This window comes from Mus pahari, chromosome 23, assembly GCF_900095145.1.
Source record: "Mus pahari chromosome 23, PAHARI_EIJ_v1.1, whole genome shotgun sequence".
Lineage (NCBI taxonomy): Eukaryota > Metazoa > Chordata > Mammalia > Rodentia > Muridae > Mus > Mus pahari.
Genome location: NC_034612.1, coordinates 5,357,273 through 5,367,952, shown reverse-complemented (window position 1 = coordinate 5,367,952; position 10,680 = coordinate 5,357,273).

Below are 10,680 nucleotides of genomic sequence, written 5' to 3'. Positions count from 1 at the left end.
ACTCTGTAGACCAGGCTGGCCTCGAACTCAGAAATCTGCATGCCTTTGCTTCCCAAATGCTGGGATTAAAGGCGCGCGCCACCACAGCCGGGCTATTTTTATTATTTTTAACTATGTGTACATATGCATGTTTGTGTGTGGATCTGAGCATGTGTGTTCCAGTGCCTAAAGAGACCACAGGTGTCAGTTCCCCTGCCACCAGGAGCTGGAATTACAGGCAGTAGTATCCATGTGGGTATCTGAAACCCAAGGAGGATTCTCTGCAAGATCCCAATTAATGAACCATTGCTCCATCCAGCCCCCTAGAGTTACATTGGTTTCTGAGACAGTGTTTCTCTGTGGCTGTCCTGGAACTTGCTCTATAGACCAGGCTGGTCTTGAACTCACAGAGATCCACTTGCCACTGCCTCACTGAGTGAGGTAATAAGTGCGGTAAATGCAACAATAACCCTGCAGAAGGAGACCCCATCTCAAAACAAACAGCCATTGTTAAGTATAGGAGGCTCAGGGAGACATAGAGCTTTGTGTAACCGCCATCTCAGTCGAGATCTAGAACATTCCATCTGCCCTTGCTGCTCCTTCGCAGTCAGCTTCCCCCATTCTCCTCTATCATTGTTGATTTTTTTTCTGTCCCTATAGATTGGTTTGAGAGCGTTGATTGCTTTGTTTTTCAGACTCAAAACTCCCCATGTAGCCAAGGATGACCCTGTATTCTTGACCACACTGCCTCTCCATCTCTTGAATTTTCCTCCATGTCCACTTGGCATTTTCTCTCTTTTTTTTTTTTTTTCAGGTATGTATTTAGGGGGGGAGGGGTACACAGGGGAGGTCTGCCTTCTTGGGCACAGCGTGTTTATATTGTCCATCTATATTAGGGATCAGGGATTTGGTTTTTGTTTTTGTTTTGTTTTTGAGACAGGGTTTCTCTGTGTAGCCCTGGCTGTCCTGGAACTCACTCTGTAGACCAGGCTGGCCTCGAACTCAGAAATCCTCCTGCCTCTGCCTCCCGAGTGCTGGAATTAAAGGCGTGCACCACCACGCCTTGCTTTAATTTGTTCATTTTTATTGTTCAGTAGTACTCTGTTGTGTGGATGTACCAGAACCCGTTTCTGCACTGTGCTGTTGATAAACATTGAGGCTGTTTTTCTAGGCTGGCCCGGCTAGGAATAAATTTGCTATCACATTTGGAAGTCTTCGGGTGGACATATGGTTTCATTTCTCTCTGCTAAACCCCAAAGAGGGAAACAAATAGCTTACAATATAACCTTCGAAAAATGCAAATTAGGTCTTGTCAGCTCTACTCTGCTAGTTTCCTGTTACATTTGGGATAAAACCCAAACTGCTCACTGATTTCACCTGGAAGCTGCTTCTCTATCCAGCCTCCCGGATCTTTATGCTGGAGCCAAACCAGGCTTGGTTCATCCTGTTTGATGCCGCCCAAACCCAGCAAGCCAGTTCTCTTTTCTCTGTGCATCACGCCTCAAATCCCTTTCTGTGGCTCGCTTTCTCTTCAGTTGTGTAACAAATTACCACACGCTTAGCAATTTACAGTCATAGGATCGCTGACCCCAATTTCCGATGCTCAGGAGCTGAACGCGGGGTGTGTGACCTCTGCTGGGGTGTAACTTGACTGCCCACATCCTCATCTGGAAGTTCCCCTGGGGAGAGGGGGAGATCTGCTCCCAGGATCTCTTAGAGGGATCAGAATCTTCACTGTATGGCCGGCCGTTTTGCTCTGTTGTTCTGTCGGGAACCTCATAGCTGGAACCTATCGAAGAGGATGCTATTCCATTATTCACTTCAGAAGGCTTCAGGCATGGGTTGATCAAGAGCCAAAGCAGTGTCTTCAGATTTCATACCTTCTGTCATGACACACTCCCGTTGGGTAGCAGAATTCTTTCTTTTTTTTTTTTTTTAGATTTATTTATTTATTTTATGTATATTTATTTTTAAGATTTATATATTTATTTCATGTAATTGTCTTCAGACACACCAGAAGAGGGTGTTGGATCCCATTACAGATGGTTGTGAGCCACCACGTGGTTCCTGGTCTATGAACTTGGATCCTTGGGAAGAGCAGTCAGTGCTCTTAACCACTGAGCCATCTCTCCAGCCCAGAATTATTCGATATTAGTTTAAAATGACTTCACAGCCTTTTCTCGTTTTACTTTTTGGTGACGTTGAATCCCATATCACCATTCATGGTAAGAAAGCACCTATGGCGGAGCTATAGCCCAGTCCCAGGCCTTTGACTTGCTGCTTCAGCCCAGAAAACTTGCTGTAACTTTGTGTCTTCAAAGCTTTGAGCACACCAGGCGTGGTAGCACACGCCTTTAATCCCAGGACTGGGGAGGCAGAGGCAAGTGGATTTCTGAGTTTGAGGCCAGCCTGGTCTACAGAGTGAGTTCCAGGACAGCCAGGGCTACACAGAGAAACCCTGTTTTCAGAGATCTTTCGTGGCTATTCATGCCCAGCCATTCTAATCCTAGATATTTTATCTCTAGATTCTTGTCTGTGTTCCTCACTAGAAACATCTCCTTATCCTGGCTCGTTTATTTGCCTTCATCATCTGACATTATGTCCTGTTGTCTTAGTTAAAGTTTTACTGCTATGAACAGACACCATGACCAAAGCAACTCTTATAAGGACAACATGTAATTGGGTCTGGCTTACAGGTGCAGAGGTTCAGTCCATTATCATCAAGGCAGGAACACGGCAGCATCCAGGCAGGCATGGTGCAGGAGGAGCTAGCGTTCTACATCTTCATCTGAAGGCTGCTAGGAGAAGACTGGCTTCCAGGCAGCTAGGATGAGGGCCTTAAAGCCTATACCCACAGTAACACACCTACTCCAACAAGGCCACACCTCCTCCAACAGGCCACACCTCCTTCAACAAGGGCATACCCACTCCAACAAGGCCATGCCTGCTCCAACAAGGCCACACCTCACACCTTCTAAGAGGCTAAGAGCACTGGCTGCTCTTCCAGAAGCCCTGGGTTTGATTCCCAACAACCATGTGGTGGGTCACAACCGTATATGACAACAGTTTCAGAGGATCCAACGCCTTCTTCTGACCTCTGTGGGCACCAAGAAACTCACACATTACACAGATATACATGCAGGTAAAGCACCTATACACAAGCCAGGCACACGATCTTAATCCCAGCACTTGGGAGGCAGAGGCAGGCAGGTCTCTGAGTTAGAGGCCAGCCTGGTCTACAGAGTGAGTTCCAGGACAGCCAGGGCTACACAGAGAAACCCTGTCTCGAAAAACAAGCCAACAAACAAACAAATACCCTACACATATGAAAAAAAAATCAGTCAACCAATAAGCTAATGAATAAATACATAAATTTACTAGAGGGTTTTTTTTTTTTTTCCATGTTGGTTTTGTGGAGGGAGCTTCGTGAGATAGCTTCTCTTTGTACCAGGCAATCCTCCTGCCTCGGTCTCCTAAATGCTGGATCACAAGCATGTTCAGGGGTCTCTGCAACCATGACAGCTACAGCCAGCAGAGACAGTGAACTCTATCCCGTGAGCACAATAAAGCAAAGACATGACTACATCAAAACTCTGTAAACTGCACATGCCATCCTTTGTAAGGATGGATTCTATAGGTTGACTACATGTGACACCTTCCATGAAGATAGTTTCTATAGGGTGATGAGTTTATGATAAGTGTCCAGTGGCGGATAGGGAAAAGGTCACCACCAGGCTATTAACCATGTCCATTCCCAGCCTTGCGGGTGGATTACAGGTTATGCATCTCTTCCTTCGAAGAAACAAGCTTTGTGTTAGTATTCTGACTAAACTCCACCCCACAGTTACCTGGCAACAGACCGGTAGGCCGGCCCCCTATAAAAGGGGCTTCTTGCCCCTCCTCCCTCTCTGACTCCTGCTTCTCTCTCCCTTCTTTATTGCCCTCTTGGGCTCTTCCCTTCCTCCTTCCCTCCCCCTCCCCCCTCCCACATGCTCATGGCCATGGCCGGCCTCTACTTCTCTACTCTCTCTCCCTCTCTCTGCCTTTCTCTGCCTCTACTACCCTCTTAACTCCCCTCCCCCGTGCCCTGAATAAACTCTATTCTATACTATACCGTTGTGTGGCTGGTCCCTCCGGGGGAAGGGATGCCTCCACATGGGCCCGCTGTGGCACCCCTTTCCCCCATGCCTAACTACACCTCCATAGAACATATTATTATGCCTCTCTATCTTTTTATAAACACATCAATATGTATTGGTGTTTCACCTACATGTCTGTGTGACGATGTCATGTCTGTGTGACGATGTCAGATGTTAAACTTACAGAGAGTTGATTGCCCCATGGGGTTGCTGGGAATTGAACCTGGGTCCTCTGAAAGAGCAGCCAGTGTTCTTAACCCACTGAGCCATCTCTCCACCCCAAATCCCAAGCCTGTGTTTTTAACATTCCAGGTTCCCCAAGGACCTCTGTGTCTCCCACAGACATGGGCTATCACATCCAGTTCACACCTAGTTAACATACTAGGAAACTGAGGCTCATAAGCAAAGTCGCCTGCCCACAGCCACATAGCTGACAAGGGTGAAGGCGAGGCTAGAGTCCAGGGCTATTTCAAGGGAGACTCTTGGAAAGGACATGGCTCCCCTTAAAACCCTGGTCTTCATCACTGTTGTGCTTCCAGAACACTCTCAGGAACTCTCGGCGACCTCTGACCTCAGCAGAAGACCGGAGGCCCACACTTCCTCCCTTACCTGACTTCTATCTTACCTCCAGTCTCAGGTGGTGTCTGGATCTGAATCCAGAACCTAGGACATAGAAAGACTGCACTCTCCCACTAAGCTCGAGCCCTGCACAGAGGAACCTACCTCTGCCGCCCAGAGCCAAAGACTCCTGGCTCCGCAGATGCTAAGACCCTGCTAGAATCCACCCTGCTCTCCTTGTCCTGGGAATTCCTCAGTTCACAGCTTGCCTACCCCCTCCTCCAGGCAGCCTTCTGTGATTACCACCAGGACTTGCACTCTTGGCGCCACGATCTCACCGCTGTGCCAGGCATGCAAGCTGCGTCCCTAGGCAGCACCCCATGCTTTGGCCTTGAAGGCACTTGTCACTACCTGGGAAGTCTATTATCTATACCTTATTTGCCCAGACCCAGTCCCCAGACACTCTGAGTCAACTGGTCTGGAATGTAGTCTGGGCATTAGGATTTTTTTTTTCTTCCTTCTCTTCTTCTGTGCTTCAGGATTTAAAAAAAACAAAAAAACAAAAAAAAAAAAAGCTCTGTAGGCAGACAGGGTAGAGACCCATGGCCTCTGAGAGAGAACAAGGACCCCCCCCCCCCATAGCCATGGGCACCAAGACACAGAGACACTAATTGTGTGGCCCAGGGTCACAGAGCTAGTGAATCATGGAGTCAGACTGAACACAGAAAGTCTGACTTCAAAGTGTGATGGGGAGGGGGCGGGCAGGGGGCGGGGAATTAATTGATTTCCTCAATTCCCCTAGTGATGGAGAAGAAGCCTTGGGGCTGTGGGGTAGCTCTGTTCTGAGACAGACTCAGGCCCCTCCGGCATGGGATATTTTTAACCGAGAAACTGGTTCTTGCAAACATCCTGCTGTGACTTAAAACACTGAGCAAATTGTTTAGGGGCGGCTGGGCCCTTTCTCTGCTGAGGTAGCCCTGGAGCCGTCAGTGGGACCAAGGCAAGCTCTGAAGTGTAGGAGGTGTGTGTGTGTGTGTGTGTGTGTGTGTGTGTGTGTGTGTGTGTGTGTGTCTGATGAAGAGGAGAGTGGAGAGGGTCAGTTTGGGATGGGTCCAGATTGTTCCTCCTCCTCCTCCTCCTCCACCCGCCCCCCGCAGACACAAAGATTGCTTCATCTAATCCAGTATCCTTCCTCCCTGCTCCCAGCCATGGAAAGACCTGAATGACAAACAGATACCGGATTTTTTTTGTTGTTGTTGTTGTTTTGTTTTTTTCGAGACAGGGCTTCTCTGTGTAGTCCTGGCTGTTCTGGAACTCACTCTGTAGAACAGGCTGGCCTCGAACTCAGAGACCTGCCTGCCTCTGCCTCCCAAGTGCTGGGATTAAAGGCGTGCGCCACCATGCCCGGCCGGATTTTTCTTTTTTAAAGATATATTTAGTTTATTTTATGTATATGAGTACACTGTAGCTGTCTTCAGACACACAGAAGAGGGCATCGGATCCCATTACAGATGGTTGTGAGCCACCATGTAGTTGCTGGGAATTGAACTCCGGACCTCTGCAAGAGTGGTCAGTGCTCTTAACTGCTGAGCCATCTCTTCGGCACCCACCCAACCCCAGATACCGGGATCTTATCATCACAGACAGCAAGATGGTTACAGTTCTCTTCTTCGCCCTTCCACTCTCCAAAGGGAAGGTGCTACAGCTATAGAAAACTTCCATTTTGGACCTCCACGGAACCGTCAGAACGGTGGGGGGCTCACACCTGAGATCCCAGTACTTGGCAGGTTGAGGCAGGAGGATCAGGAGTTCAAGACCAGCCTGGACTAGAAAGCAAGACCCTGGGTTTTTAAGCACACACACAAAAACATATGTGTTATTCTTGTTTATCTCTCTAGTCACTGCTTTTGGCCCAAAGATATCAGCAAGCTTTCAGATGCCAAACTGGAAGTGTGCCTGCCTTAAAAATGTAAAAATAAGGGCTGGTGAGATGGCTCAGTGGGTAAGAGCACCTGACTGCTCTTCTGAAGGTCCTGAGTTCAAATCCCAGCAACCACGTGGTGGCTCACAAGATCTGATGCCCTCTTCTGGAGTGTCTGAAGACAACTACAGTGTACTTACATATAATAAATAAATAAATCTTTAAAAAAAAAAAAAAAAACATGTAAAGGGCTGGAGATGGTTCAGCGGTTAAGAGCACTGACTGCTCTTCCAGAGATCCTGAGTTCAATTCCCAGCAACCACATGGTGGCTCACAACCATCTGTAATGAGATGCCTTCTTCTGGTACACCTGAAGACAGCTACAGTGTACTCATACATAAAATAGCTAAATAAAATCTTAAAAAAACAAAAAACAAAAAACAAAAAAAACATGTAAAAATAAAAACACGTGGTCCTGAAAGTGGCGATCTCATGTATAGAAAATTCCTCACAAAATGGCCCACAAGGAAGCCAGGCACAGTGTGTGATCCCAGCACTTGGGAGATGGATGTCAGAGGATCAGGAGTTCAAGGCCATCTTCAGTTACGTAGAGAGTTCAAAACTAGCCTAGGCTACATGAAACTGGCAGAGAAAGGGTGGGGGAGGGGAGGGAATAGGAGAGGGAGGGAGAGGAAGACACACCACACACAGGGACTGACTCATAGGGGTGATAAAGCCACAAAGATATTAATTGTAACATTGCTTACACACACACAAACACACACACACACACACACACACACACAGAGGGAATGACTCATAGAGATGATGTAGCCACAAGAATATTCATTGTAACATTGCTTAGACAGACAGACAGACAGACAGACAGACAGACAGACACACACACACACACACACACACACAGGGACTGACTCATAGGGATGATGTAGCCACAAGGATATTCATTGTAACATTGCTTGCCACATTCCCATTGGACAAGCAAAATGTCCATCAAGAGAACGGATTAACCTTGGCAGGATACAGCCCCGGAGGAAGACAGCCAAACTGGTTGCTAACATGCAAAATATGTCCAAGACGCATTGCTTGGTGGGAAGAGAATGGAAGTTGTAAAACAACTCATACACTCAGTCATAGGCAGGTATGGTGTCCTTTATCTTAGCAGAAGGGCTGGGTGGAAGTGGGTGGGGCCAGAACAGCTTTGTGGGTCCCAGGTCTGCAAGAACTACATCGTGAAACTAATACAGTCTTGGGGGGGGGGGGAATCTGGCTCGGGTTTGTTTACTTTGCCAGTTAAAGTATTAAAAGGCAGGAAAAGCCTGGCAGTGGTGGCGCGTGTCTTTAATCCCAGCACTTGGCAGGCAGAGGCAGGCAGATTTCTGAGTTCGGGGCCAGCCTGGTCTACAGAGTGAGTTCCAGGACAGCCAAGGCTACACAGAGAAACCCAGTCTCGAAAAATAAAAACAAAAACAAAAAGGCAGGAAAAAATGAAGCACAGTAAGGTAGAAACAGAACTCAAGCACCCGGGACAGAATCACCCGGGACAGAAGCACGCTTGTTGGCAGCGAGGAAACTGCAGACACATGTTTTCCCCCCTGCAAAGCAGAGGGGGCACTGGAAGCCGAAAACTCCAGTCTTCTTTAGGACTGGGGCTTTTTAAAGCTCTGGGAGAATCTTCCTCCATCAGGGTTCCTGAGTTTGAAGAAAGCAAGGATGGTTGATTGCCCCCATACTGCTGTGGGACCTGCCTTGATAGGTCCTTAAGCTTGTGGAGACAGTTCGTGGGCCAATAGGAGACAAAAAAAGCTCTCCTGCCATTCTCTCCTTGAGGAAGAAGCCATCCACCATCTTGCAACTTCGCTATCTTTATTACCTAGTCATGGGCCCTCTGTCCATCTGTCTTTCTAACAGGGAATCTAGCTAATTCCCAGTCTCTTGTTTGAGAAAACAAACACAAAATCACGCAGGGCAGGAACCTGGAGGCAGGAGCTGATGCAGAGGCCATGGAGGGGCGCTGCTTAATGGCTTGCTCCCCATGGCTTGCTCAGCCTGCTTTCTTATAGAACCCAGGACCGCCTGCCCAGGGGTGGCTCCACCCACAATGGGCGGGACCCTCCCCATCAACCACTAATTAAGAAAATGCCCTTAAGGCTTGCCTTCAGCTGGAGGATCTTATGATGGCATTTTCTCAATCGAGGTACCCTCCACTCAGATGATCCCAGCCTGTGTCAAATTGACATAAAATTAATCAGCACAACAGGGGAGGAAAAAAACATTTAAAAACCTACAAAACAGGCCGGGCCTGGTGGCGCACGCCTTTAATCCCAGCACCTGGGAGGCAGAGGCAGGAGGATTTTTGAGTTTGAGGCCAGCCTGGTCTACAGAGTGAGTTCCAGGACAGTCAGGACTACACAGAGAAACCCTGTCTTGAAAAAACAAATATATATATATAATGAAATCACATTGAGGTGGATAGAAGTAATTTGGAATTCTCGATCTGCTACAGAATAACCAGAACTTCCCACAGACTAAGCCCCAATTAACAGTAAATTAAGCCAGTTTTGCCAGAATGGGACGGTGTGACTGTGTCCTCAGAATGACCCAGTGGGAGAGACAGCCACACCAACAGTGGAGGAGACTCTGGTGGACATTGAGCTCTTTGGGAAACGGAACAGTTATGACGCGCAGATCCACCATCCTTCTCTTCAGGATGACATTGCCCTGGAAAAGTCCCTGCCCCACACAGGAGCACAGAGTGTAAATCACAGAGCCCCATCCCGTAGCACCTCCCTAACTCCGTGCTGATGCACGAAGCTCATGACGGTGCGCATAGGCAAGCACGCCTTTGAGATCAGCCACCTGCTCACTGGTAAAAATCCCTCTGCAGGTACTGGTGACTGCCATCGTCCACAGTGGCCCCCGGGGACGCTTCAACAGGCATTGGGTGAGCCGGGACAGGAGGCTGCGGGCTGTGGGTGTGCGCAGGTGCTCCTCGGACTCTTTCCGGAACATCCAGACCCTTGCGGAGTGCTTTGAGGATGAGCTCATCAGGGATCGCTGAGGACGCCTCAGACGCCTACGCGGTCAAAAAGCATGAGCAGGAGCGTGCGGCCAAGTCTAACCGCTCATTTCCCGGCAGCTGCCTAGTAAACTGTGTGTCCTCTGGGACATTTAAAAAAAAAAAAAAAAAAAGACTTGCGCAATTCTAAACTTCAGCCCTTGGGCGGCTGAGGAGGTTATGTAGTGAGACCCCGTCTCAAGGGATCTGACTCTGCCCTCAGCCTCGACTCATTTTACTGAAAATATTTATTTGATTATTGAGTTTTTGTCACCTTTAAGTTATGTACCTCAAATTAAAAAAAAAAGGGGGGGTCCTTCAGTGGCATTGCAAATTCCTCTCCAAGGTGGTTTTACTATATTCCTTCCGCAAGCACCTTTTCTCCTGTATATACGGTATTTTGCATACGCACGCACGCATGTGTGTGGGTTTTTTTTGTTTGTTTGTTTGTTTTTTCTCTGTGCAGCCCTGGCTGTCCTGGAACTCACTCTGTAGACCAGGCTGGCCTCGAAATCAGAAATCTGCCTGCTTCTGACTCCCAAGTGCTGGGATTAAAGGCGTGCGCCACCACCGCCCGGCTGTGTTTTTTTGTTTTTTTTTTTTTTTAAAGATTTTTAGTTAACCTATTTTATGTATATAAGCTCCTGGTAGCTGTCTTCAGACACACCAGAAGAGGGCATCGGACCCCCTTACAGATGGTTGTGAGTCACCTTCTGGTTGCTGGGAATTGAACTCGGGACCACTGTGCTCTTAACCACTGATCATGGTTAAGAGCATGTGGGTCCAGCCCATGTGTGTATTTTTTTGAGACAGGAGCTCACTATGCAGACTCGCCTGAAAGTCACTTTGTAGACTTGCACTCATCAGTGCTAGGATTGGAAGTGTGAGCTGGGCGTGGTGGCGCATGCCCCCAGCACTTGGGAGGCAGAGGCAGGTGGATTTCTGAGTTCGAGGCCAGCCTGGTCTACAAAGTGAGTTCCAGGACAGCTAGGGCTACACAGAGAAAC